The sequence below is a fragment of the Erithacus rubecula genome (genome assembly GCF_903797595.1).
Source record: "Erithacus rubecula genome assembly, chromosome: 19".
NCBI classification, from domain to species: Eukaryota; Metazoa; Chordata; class Aves; order Passeriformes; family Muscicapidae; genus Erithacus; species Erithacus rubecula.
Window position 1 is genome coordinate 13,024,907 of NC_136671.1, and position 11,814 is coordinate 13,036,720.

The window sequence follows — 11,814 nt, forward strand, 5'->3', positions numbered from 1 at the left end:
GTCATCCTACATAAAAAACCTGATCAGACTGCTGCCTTCAGACAGAGCCTTATGTCAGGCCAGGCATGACACAAGCACATTTTCCCAAACTACTTAAAGGTTATGTAATAGAGATCTGCAGAGCATTAGCAGTCACATGACTTGTCCCACTAAGATTTCAAACTGCCACCTACAAAATTTAATTAGCAAGCAGTAAACAAGAGAGAAGGGGAGGAACGCTGCTGGAGCTGGCAGGGAACACTGCCAGGGCTCTGGAGCTGGCAGGGCTGGGGCAGGACAGCGGGGAGAGCAGGGCCAGGCTCTAGCAAGAGGAGAAGCTGTGAGTGTCACCGAGGGAAATCAGCACAGGGACCACGGTCAGTACCTGTGCTGGTCACAGGGACACCTGGGAGCTTCATCCCCCTGAGCCCTGGCACCACCAGCTATCTCCATCCATCCATCATCCATCCATCATCCATCCATCCATCATCCATCATCCATAATTCATCCATCCATCATCCACCATCATCCATCCATCATCCATCCATCCATCCATCATCCATCCATCATCCATCCATCCATCATCCATCCATCCATCCATCCATCATCCATCCATCCATCATCCATCCATCCATCCATCCATCCATCCATCCATCCATCATCCATCATCCATCCATCATCCATCCATCATCCATCCATCCATCCATCCATCCATCCCTCCATCCATCCATCCATCCATCCATCATCCATCCATCATCCATCCATCCATCCATCCATCATCCATCCATCCATCATCCATCCATCCATCATCCATCATCCATCCATCCATCCATCCATCCATCCATCCATCCATCCATCCATCATCCATCCATCATCCATCCATCATCCATCCATCCATCCATCATCCATCCATCATCCATCATCCATCCATCATCCATCATCCATCCATCCATCATCCATCCATCCTCCATCCATCCATCCATCCATCATCCATCATCCATCCATCATCCATCCATCATCCATCATCCATCCATCCATCATCCATCCATCCATCCACCATCCATCCATCCATCCATCATCATCCATCCATCATCCATCATCCATCCATCATCCATCCATCATCCATCCATCCATCCATCCATCCATCATCCATCATCCATCATCCATCCATCATCCATCATCCATCCATCCATCATCCATCCATCATCCATCCATCATCCATCATCCATCCATCCATCATCCATCCATCCATCATCCATCCATCATCCATCATCCATCCATCATCCATCCATCCATCATCCATCCATCATCCATCATCCATCCATCATCCATCATCCATCATCCATCCATCCATCATCCATCATCCATCCATCATCCATCATCCATCATCCATCCATCATCCATCCATCCATCATCCATCCATCATCCATCCATCCATCATCCATCCATCATCCATCCATCCATCCATCATCCATCCATCCATCATCCATCCATCCATCCATCCATCCATCCATCCATCCATCCATCCATCCATCATCCATCATCCATCCATCCATCCATCACCATCCATCCATCATCCATCCATCCATCAATCCATCATCCATCATCCATCCATCAGCCATTCATCATCCATCAGCCCAGCCATCCTCATCCATCATCATCCATCATCCATCCATCCATCATCCATCCATCATCCATCATCCATCCATTCCATCATCAGTCATCCATCCATCATCCATCCTCATCCATCTCCATCCATCCTCCATCATCCATCCATCATCCATCCATCCATCATCCTGACCATCATCCATCCCATATCCTCATCCAGCATCACATATCCATCTCCATCATCCATCATCATCCATCTATCCATCATCCATCCATCCATTCCCATTCAGAGGAACAAAGAGCATTCTCAGCTCCTGCATGGAAGGAGATACAGAAATACTCAGCAGCATCTGAAAAAGGTAACGTCCAGAATAAATTCCCTATTCTGGAGGAATTAGCCTTGATTTAGGACTTTTCTAGCCAACGCTGAACAAGTTACCTGCTCAAGACAGGCTTGTTTTCCTTCCAAAGCTGGCAAGGGGGAGTATTATTGTAATTTTATCTATCACACATCCAGTGTAAAAACTTGATGAGGCTGTCTGTAAAAATGATTTGTGCTCCTCAGTGAAAGAAAATAAATGCCGTGAAAGGAAGGGGGTGGATTTGATGGAGCCCACAGCTCCCTGTGGTCACATCAGGCCTTGAGCAAGAGGAGCTGGCTGCAGGATGGTCTCTGAAGGGAAAATGGAAGAGGGTTCAATGAGAGCAGGGAAGAGAATCTGAGCCAGGCTCTTTTATTCTCCTTCCTCTTGCCTGTTCACAGGAACACCCTGTGCTGCTGCTGGGCAGCCAGCACTGGGCTCAGCAATGCCTCTGCTCTAGAAATCAAGCCTGTTTGTAACAGAAAATGGAAAGCTTTATGACAATTATAATTATATATATATATATATATGTATATAAAAGCAAAAACCAGGCCCACAGTCCCATTCCCTGTGTGGAGACCCTGCACTGTAAATGTTTTTACCAAACCACTGCCACCAGCAGGGGAATGAGGCTCTGCACTCCCACCTGGACACAGCCATGAGCACAGCAGGGAATTTAGCTAATGAAATGCTATTCCAGAAACCTCAGAACAAATTCCAATTCTTCTGGCACTCAGCAATATCCTTCTATAGATCAACAACACACAGTGCAGGCTGTCAAGTGATTTATAAGTAGCATCTAGAAGCCTCTGCTGGGATTCAGCATCATGATGGAAAAAACAGTATTTGGTCTGAAAATCTCATTTCCTAAGCAGATAAAATAAATAGAATGTACTGGAAAGAGTTCATTATTATTCCCATTTACAGAAGGAGAACAGAGCCCAGGAGATACCAAATGCTTTGCTCAGAGCCATTCACAGAACCAGAGCCCCACTCTGATTTCCTGACCAAGCACTAGCCAAGTGTGGATATTGGGATATATTTTTCAATTCTCACAGCAAATGCTATTCTAACAGAACAGCAGAGACGTCATCACCAGGGCACCAGGTGCTCTCCAGAAAATCTGAGATGGGTTCCAGTTCCTTGGTCCTATGCACAGAGAGACTTTCCAAACAAGGAATTGTTATCTGTGCAGTTTGACATTCTGTCAGAATAGGATATTGGCCATGGAAGAGGGAAACAAAGGATTGACACAGAATTCCAGTTTAGTCAGAAGCTTTTGCTGAATAATAACCCAAAAATAAGTCCCAGTAAAAAAGTGGTGACTAACAGACATTTCAGCTGTGACATATTCCATAGCAGGGCTGGGGCCCAGAAACACTTCAGAGAAATGACAAACAGCCCTGACTGTCACACAGGCCTCACTCCACAGGAATACTGGAGGCACAGGACACTGGTGCATGGCCAGCTGGCTCCTCATTGCAGAGTGAAGTCAGTGAGATCCTGGATATTTAATTTTGATCTGGGGGGCATTTGGCACACGAGAAGGAATCCCTTAACAGCCCAGGATGTGAATTACCCAGTGATCACAGGCTTCTCTTTTCTCCTGTGGCAGCCAGAAGGGTTCAGGGCTTTGAAACAAGAGCCCTGTTGTGCTGATATTCTCATTTAGTGATACTCTCATTGTCACACAGCTTGTAACCAGCAGTGCCTGCACACAGTGAGAGCACATCTCAGAGCTGCAGCAGAGGTGCAGATCCAGGAGATCAGTTTGTCCAGTGCAGTTCACATGCAGCTTGTACATGCATTTGGTCACATTGTACAGAGATATTTCTGATTTCTGAGCTTGCAATTGCCAGCTGACTAAACCAGCATTTAGCAGCAGTCCAGGCCATTTTCAAGCAGAAATCTGTGGCAGTGCACTGCCCCTTATTTTGTTCCACTCACTTTTCCTACCCCCAAAACCCACTTAGAGCTGTAACTTGGTTTTAATTCTGGAAATTTCAACAGACTGCCTTTCTCAGAAAGGTGCTCCAGGCAGAGACAGAGACAAAGCTGGAGTAACACAGTGCCCCTGGTCACTGCCTCTGGCCTGCAGTCATGCTGGGCTTTAGCAGCTGGAGCTATCCAGGTATGTGAGCAGGGAAACCAGGGCTGCTCTCCAGCCTGCACACAGCATGGCACCTCACTGCTTTCATCTGGAGTCAGCCTTTTCTCTATTAAACACTCTGCACAAAGCCACTGATCAGGATCCTCAGATCAAAAAGGAGTCACAAAGATAAATAAGCTAAAAAGGTCCCAACCTCCTTTAAGGCAGTAGAAGGAGCACATATGGATTTCAAAGGCTGTCTACAGTGGTGAGTCCTGGCTGACATCTGTAATATTACATCTGAATTACCTTCTTTGTTTGCCAGCTGGGCAGACTTGAAACCCCTCCTCTAATAAAAATAAAAATAAAATGTTACAAAACCCTAAAATACGAAGTGACTACTTTCATATCAGGGCCATATACTGGTATCTTTTTATCATATTCAATTTATGGGCATGCTGTAACTTCCCCTCTCCTGCTTGATCTATGCTTCAGTATTTTTTCAGTATTTCATGCTGTTTTCTTAAGGCAGCTCCTCTGTCTTGCTAAGCAATAGTCCCTATTTTTATTTGGCTGATAACAATCATGGTATTCTTCCCCTGTCACAGAATACTCAGTGCAATTCTCAATGTTACAACCAAAGGCATCGTATTTAGGTATTTCTTCAAAATGCATCCAGCCCGTTAAGAAGCAGACTCTGCATTTGCCAGATGCAGTGTCAAGACTCACTAAGAAGTTATTCTGCTGAGTTATTTTTAATTTAAACCCTGCATCACTACCTGCACTGCACAGAACAGCCCAGCAGCGTTTCACCACGAGCAGAACAGGCAGCAGCAGCTTTGCAAAGAAACCCCAAGGCTGTCAGTGCACTGCGATTCTCCAGAGCCACAGCTGCACGGAGCCCCTGCACATCTGTAATGCCGAGCATCACATCGAGCATCATCACATGGCTGGGGGGAAGGCACAGCCCGTGCCCAGCGCCAGCAGAGCCAGCCCGCTCGGGGGAGAGGGGACAATCCCTGCAGCATCCCCTGGAGCAGCGAGCACAGCTCATTCACCGGGAATGCCAATAATGAAATGTTATTGTTCCGTTCTGGGCTCGCCTGCAGAACATCCCCCAGCCCTGCTACCCACAGTGTCCACGCACACGAGTGTCTGCCTGTGTCATCTGCAAATGTCACCGTTCTGGGAAAAAAGGATGAGGTATTGGCTTGCAACGAGGGGAATTTAGCATTAGGTGCCAGACAAACGGCACACGTTTGCAGGGCCAGGGGCTGTGTGGAGGAGCAGCCAGTGATGACTTTGCCATGACACGACAATCCACATTTGCAAGGCGAACACATCCAGAGGAGATGTGCTCGGGGCTGGGGGCAGCCACAGCCGCTGGCACCCCCAGCTTTGCCCACAGACACCAATCCGGGGCAGAAACACAGCCACAGACCTGCCAAAATGGCTTTTATTTCATCGGAAACCCGAAAAGTGACAGGGAAATGACATCAGATTAAACATCAGTCGGAGGGAGGATGGAATAATCTAGCAAGAGTTTAATCCTTTTACCTAGTGCTCGTGCACGATGCACATTTTATTATTCAGAGCAGCACCTAGGAGGGAAGATTCAGTGAAGGGCATCACCGAATCGCTGCGGAATGGTAAAGTTTGCCTGCCTGCCATCAGAGTTACCCGTGCCGGAGGGGGCTCTCCCCCCGGGCACACATCCTTATCCCCATCCGGATCTGCATCCCATTCCCATCCCCATCCAGATCCCATCCCCATTCCATCCTCATCCCCATCCCTGCAGGATCCCATCCCCATCAGGATCTCAATTCCATCCCCATCCCATCCCATCCCCTCCCGTCCCCGGCGGTTCTGGGGGTGCGATCCCCCCGTACCTGGTCTCGGGCGGTGCGGAGGGCGATGGGGCTCGCGGGGGGCTCACGGGGGGCTCACGGGGGGCTCATTGCGGGCTCGTTTCGGGCTCATTCCGGGCTCATCGGGGCTCGCAGCGGCTGCGGGCGGCTCGGCCGCGGCTCGGTCCGGCGCTCACGGGCGGGCGCGGAGCCGGGCGCGCATCATCGCGGAGCGGGGAGCCCGGGGAGCCCGGGGAGCCCGGGGAGCCTGAGGGCGGTGGCAGCGCCCCAAGATGGCTTTCGGCTCCTGAGCGGTGCCTGCAGCGGCTGCCGCTGCCGGCGCTCACATCCCGGCGCGGTGTGCCGCAGGATCCGCGGCCGGGTCAGCTCCGGCCTGTGCCGAGCGCAGCAGCGCCAATCGCGGCGCTCGCTGGTTTTTCCCTCCGCCGCCCAATGGCAGGCGCAGGAGCGCCGATGCTGAAGGGAATTAAGCAGATTACCTGGAGCATCCCACCCACCGCCGCGCCTCTTCCCGGCGCTGCCGCGGCCCCACACAACTCCGGGGGCAGCGGCATCTCCCCAGCGGGACCGGGACACGCTCCGAGGGCATTCAGGGAAAGATTTTAAATAAATTAAATTTTAGAAACCCAGCTTCAGTCGTTTTCTCGTTGTTTTTTTGCTCCCGGTTTCTCCAGAGCAGAGGTGATCCGAGTGACAGGATCTGATCAGTTTGGGAGTGCGTTCACCACAACATCACTGAGTTCTCCAGCCTGGTGAAGGTTAAATCATCAAGAAAACATCTGAATTATATTGAGTGGTATTTATGTATTTTCCTTTCAGTATTTTACAGGGGAAGGAAATATTGCACTCTCAAGGCACTATTGCATTGAATTCTGTTAAAGAACTTAGAGAAATACATCCCTCATTTCAATAATGTCTTTCCTACAGTTCCTTTTCAGACACCAGCCTTCCTCCCTTAGTTTTACCACAGGCATAATGAGGAAGAGCAGGAGAATGTTCAGGAAAGTGTGGCATTAACAGAAGAAGGCGGATTTCCCCTCGAGCCTAGTGGTTTTTATGAGGTGCTTGGGGAGCCCTCCCTGCTCTCCAGGAATGCCAGCACCTGATGCTTCCCTGCAGGAATTAGGAGCTGTGCCTGAGGGGTTTGTCAGAGGATCTCCCTCCAGTTCTGTCTCACCTGGATGTGAGCTCAGTGTGAACCCCTGAGCTGTTTTCTGCTGAGGAGCCACCCCAAACTGGCCTGCTCTGCATTTCTGGGTGCAGCAGCCCCAGCACCACCTGTGTGAGCTCCACAGGGAACCAGCACTGCCCCTGGCATGGAGCACATTTCCCTCCAGAGCTTTGGAACTGCTCAGGGTGATCTGCAAAGCTGAAAAATCTGTCCTTGTGCTGGAGCACCCAGAGCTGAGCCTGGTGACGTGGCACTGCAGGGAGAACAGATGAGGAGAGGGTTTAGACACAATCTGTGCTTTCTTCCATGAAGATCTGCACTGTCTACAAAGACTAGAATTTTCTGAATGAGAAGCCCAAAATCTAAAAATAAGGTCCCCAAGACCTGTCTGCTGTGCAAGTCTCAGCCCCAAATGGCCTTCCCTGAGATTAGTCATGGCTGCAGCAGGAGCAACACAACCCTGGCATTTTGGGAGGGAGAAGCTGTTGCCAGCCAGGTTCACATGTTCATTCCCAGATTAGATGCCTGAGTGTGAACCAGAAGTTAACCAAACTCCCAGACCTGAACTCTCCTCCACACGGGATTATTTGGATTAAATATTGTGTGCATTATCTGTTTGAATGGGGAATGGGCAGATAAATATCTGGGGTTTAACACAGCTGTCAATAAACTATTTTCACTGTAAATGTTTCCCAGCATGGTTTGTTATCAAGAACAGAACTGGATTTTAAGAACAGAACTGGATTTTTACCTACCCTTGGCTGATTTTGGAGCTCTTCACACTCCCCTTGCAGCAGCTGGATCTCCAGATCTTTTGTGCTGTCGGATTGTTTGTTGATATTCTGCAGATGTTGAGACTTAGCATTGACAAGTGCATTTTCTCCTTTGGAGGCAGTGCTCTGGTGATTGTTTTTGTGATGACAGCAGTGTTATTGGATGACAGTGTCAATGCAGTTGAAGGGTTGACAGCCTGGTAAGGAGAAAATACATTTTTCATGTCACTCTTGCTAAAGTTTTGTCTGAGGGAAAGAATTTAATTCAAATTCTTTCAAAAATCACAGCATAAGTGCTTTATTTGAAAGCTTCCTTCCTCAGACATTTCATTCAAGCTGTGAGTGAGAGACAATCTTGCTTGATCAATCACAGGTAAAGAGGGATAACACAAAGAAATGAAAAGCAGACCTATTCTATTCTAATTATTCTATTCTATTCTATTCTAATTATTCTATTCTATTCTATTCTATTCTATTCTATTCTATTCTATTCTATTCTATTCTATTCTATTCTATTCTATTCTATTCTATTCTATTCTATTCTATTCTATTCTATTCTATTCTATTCTATTCTATTCTATTCTATTCTATTCTATTCTATTCTCCTCCCCCAGCCCTGCTCGGTGACCGATGATTTGCCACTGGATGGCAACAGAGCGCTGCTGCTCCTGCACGCCCAGCCCGGGAGCGGTGGGGACTGTCCTGCTGTGAGAATTCCCAGCCCGGGATAGTCGGGGATTGTCCTGCTGTGAGAATTCCTAGTCCGGAATGGTCGGGGATTGTCCTGCTGTGAGAATTCCCAGCCCGGGATAGTCGGGGACTGTCCTGCTGTGAGAATTCCCAGCCCGGGATAGTCGGGGATTGTCCTGCTGTGAGAATTCCCGTCTCTCCGGGGTGCAGCATTCCCGGGGCTGTGCTGGGATGTTCAGTGAGTTCCAGTCCAGCCCAGCCCAGCTCAGCCCAGCCCAGCAGATCCCATCCCATCCCATCCCATCCCATCCCATCCCATCCCATCCCATCCCATCCCATCCCATCCCATCCCATCCCATCCCATCCCATCCCATCCCATCCCATCCCATCCCATCCCATCCCATCCCATCCCATCCCATCCCATCCCATCCCATCCCTGTATCCCAGCCCATCCCATCCCATCCCATCCCATCCCATCCCATCCCATCCCTGTATCCCATCCCTGTATCCCAACCCTGTATCCCATCCCATCCCTGTATCCCATCCCTGTATCCCAGCCCAGCCCAGCCCATCCCGGCCCGGGCAGGGAGGGGGTCCCCAATGACCCAGCCCCACCTGACACGGACTCGGCATCTCCAAGTTTTCTCCCGGCTGTGAGCGGTGCCAGGGTCAGCCCCAGCTCTGTGCTCTGAGCACCTGGTTCTGCTGTGCATGAGGAGGCAGAAACCAGAACCAGCCTGAGATCTGCTGAATCTGCACGTGGGTATTGAACTGGTGAGTTTCTGCTATTAGGCATTAAACTGTTGAGTAAATGATACAGTGGAAAGCCTGAGAGTTGCCAAACACTTAAGTGTTTATTGATTTTTTTTAAATAATTTTTTATCCTGTTTGTATCTAGTGAAGGGAGGAGCATTGGAAGCTCTGGAGGGTGGATCCATTAGAGAACAGAAGAGAAGAGTCAGAGCAAGTGCCCAATGAACACCCCAAACCTGAATGAACACCCCAAACCCCAATGTACATCCCAAACCTGAACAAACATCCTAAACCCAAATGAACACCCCAAACCTGAATGAACACCCCAAATCAGAATAAACACCCCAAACCAGAATGAACACTCCAAACCTGAATGAACACCCCAAATCAGAATAAACATCCCAAACCAGAATGAACACCCCAAACCTGAATGAACATCCCAAACCCCAATAAATATCCCAAATCCCAATAAACATCCCAAACACCAATGAACATCCCAAACCTGAACAAACATCCCAAACAGAATGAACATCCAAACCCCAATAAATAGCCCAAATCCCAATAAACATCCCAACTCCCTTTTTTTGGAAAAGGAGTTTGGAGTTGGTTCTTTTCTCTAGCCAGATCTCAGAGTGGCCCCATCACTGATCATGCAATTCAGTTTTCAGCAGTTCAGTTCAGCTTTTCTCTCTCCTGTGCATCCCTGCACTGTGGCACTGGAGGTGAGCACAACTTCCAGGGTTATAACAGATACTGATCAAACAGTTCCCCTTAAAGCACAGAAAAGATATTTTAATGCAATTAAAATAACACCACACTTGCTTTTCTAGTATAAATGGTAGGGAAGTCGACAAGGGCACTTATTTCTGTCTGTGTAGGATGAGAAGAATGCTCAGTGCAAACCCAAGAAAAGCATCCTGGCCCACAGGGCTGAGTCACTGCTCAGCACATCTTGCCTTAGCAATGAACCAGCTTTGAGGAGGAAAAACATAGAAAGCAGAAATGTAACCTGAACCCAGCTCTTGTGTGTGGATGTGGGAATCTGGATTGCAGGAAACTGAGGTTTTGCCTTTATTTTATTTTTTATTTTATTTACCAGCGCTTGGTGAATTTTACTGTCCTGTGAATTTATTGCTCCATGATTTTATTTGCCCCATATTGGAGGCAAACCCTGCCCAAACCCCATTTTGGGGAGCTGTGGAAACGGGAGCTCTGACAAGATCTGCCTGTACATAGTTTCCAAGTGCAGGGAGAACAAATGTGCCCAGCTGAGAGCCCTGGGCAGAGCCCCAGAGTGACCTGGGGCTGGGTGGAATCTGCAGGATTGCTGCACCCCAAAATTACCTCCCCAGCCACCCCAGCTGCCAGCCCTGCCCCTCCCTCACTGACCCCTCTGTGCTTCCCAACCTCCTGTCAGGTGAACTGTTTCAAACCTGCCTCAGCGACTATTGAGATGTGCAAATGACAGTGAGAATCCAGATGTCCCTTCCACTTTGCAATCAATTTATTTAAAGTCAGTGCAGCACTTGGGGGCAGCTCAGGAGCAGGGACTGGTTTGGGATGTGGGGAACAGGAAAAGGAGCTGCAGGGGTTTGTAACATGAGTGCTCAGGGTGTTTGCACTGGGACAGTGACACCAGCTCCCCACAAATGGGGACAATACAAGGACAGACCAGGCAAGCCCTGCGGGGAATCCAGGAGAGACACTAATATTTAATTAAATTTATTTCAGATGTTTTTGCACTGCAGCCAGGTGGAACCCAGCACTGTATTGCTCAGTAAGCCTCTTGAACTTTTAACTTTTATGGTATTCCAGAAAGATCCTATTATATGTCATTGTATTATATACATTATATATTATAGTGTTATATATTATATAGCCTATTATATGTTTAGATGCACTCCAATAAAATAGGGATGTTCTCCCAGTGCTGTTAGCTCAGGGGAGCAGGGGAGGAGATCAAACACCCCTGCAGCATCTCCTGCAGTCAGTGGGGGTTGATTTGACCCTAAATAAATTTAGATTTGACCCTAAATCAGTGGGCAGCAGCTGGGGCAGGAGCTGCAGCCCCTGGGGGTGTTTTTTCCCTGGTTTCAACCCCTCAGCCCAGGGCTGGACACTGAGGGAACTGAACAGGGGGGAACTCACAAAAACTGAGATCCCTGTGGCATTGCTACCCCTCTGCTTAAGCAGAATTGTTTATTTTAGCAGCTCACAGTGAAATTTTTATTAGCTACTGAAATGTTAATGATGCTCTGCATTTCTCCTACACAAATGAGCTCTTTAAAAAAAAAAACCAAAAAACCCCCTTGCATTTGAAACAGCAACATCATGGCTCCCAAAATGAAAATAAACTGCCAGTCAAGCTCCAGTGAGAGAAATGCTGACAGGAACATCAGTGGAGTAAAGAATGCATGGAAATATTCCAGCAGTGCCTTTGTAGGAATAAAGCCAGAGCAGCTTCATCCCCCAGCATTTCTGCTTTGCACACACTGAAGAAGCTGAACCCCAAACCCCCAGG

General features: G+C 48.4%; 1 protein-coding gene across 4 annotated transcripts in view; it reads right to left on the reverse strand.

Moving 5' to 3' along the window:
- The window catches only part of RIMBP2 (RIMS binding protein 2), a 91,731-nt gene extending 85,384 nt beyond the window's left edge, over positions 1-6,347 (reverse strand). Inside the window, exon 1 of one of the 4 annotated variants that reach the window (XM_079322129.1) lies at positions 5,928-6,347. The gene's annotated coding sequence lies outside the window, so the exon portion shown is untranslated. The remainder of the gene's footprint in view (positions 1-5,927) is intronic. The other 3 variants (XM_079322127.1, XM_079322130.1, XM_079322128.1) reach the window with 3 other exon arrangements.
- Positions 6,348-11,814: the final 5,467 nt, after the last annotated feature.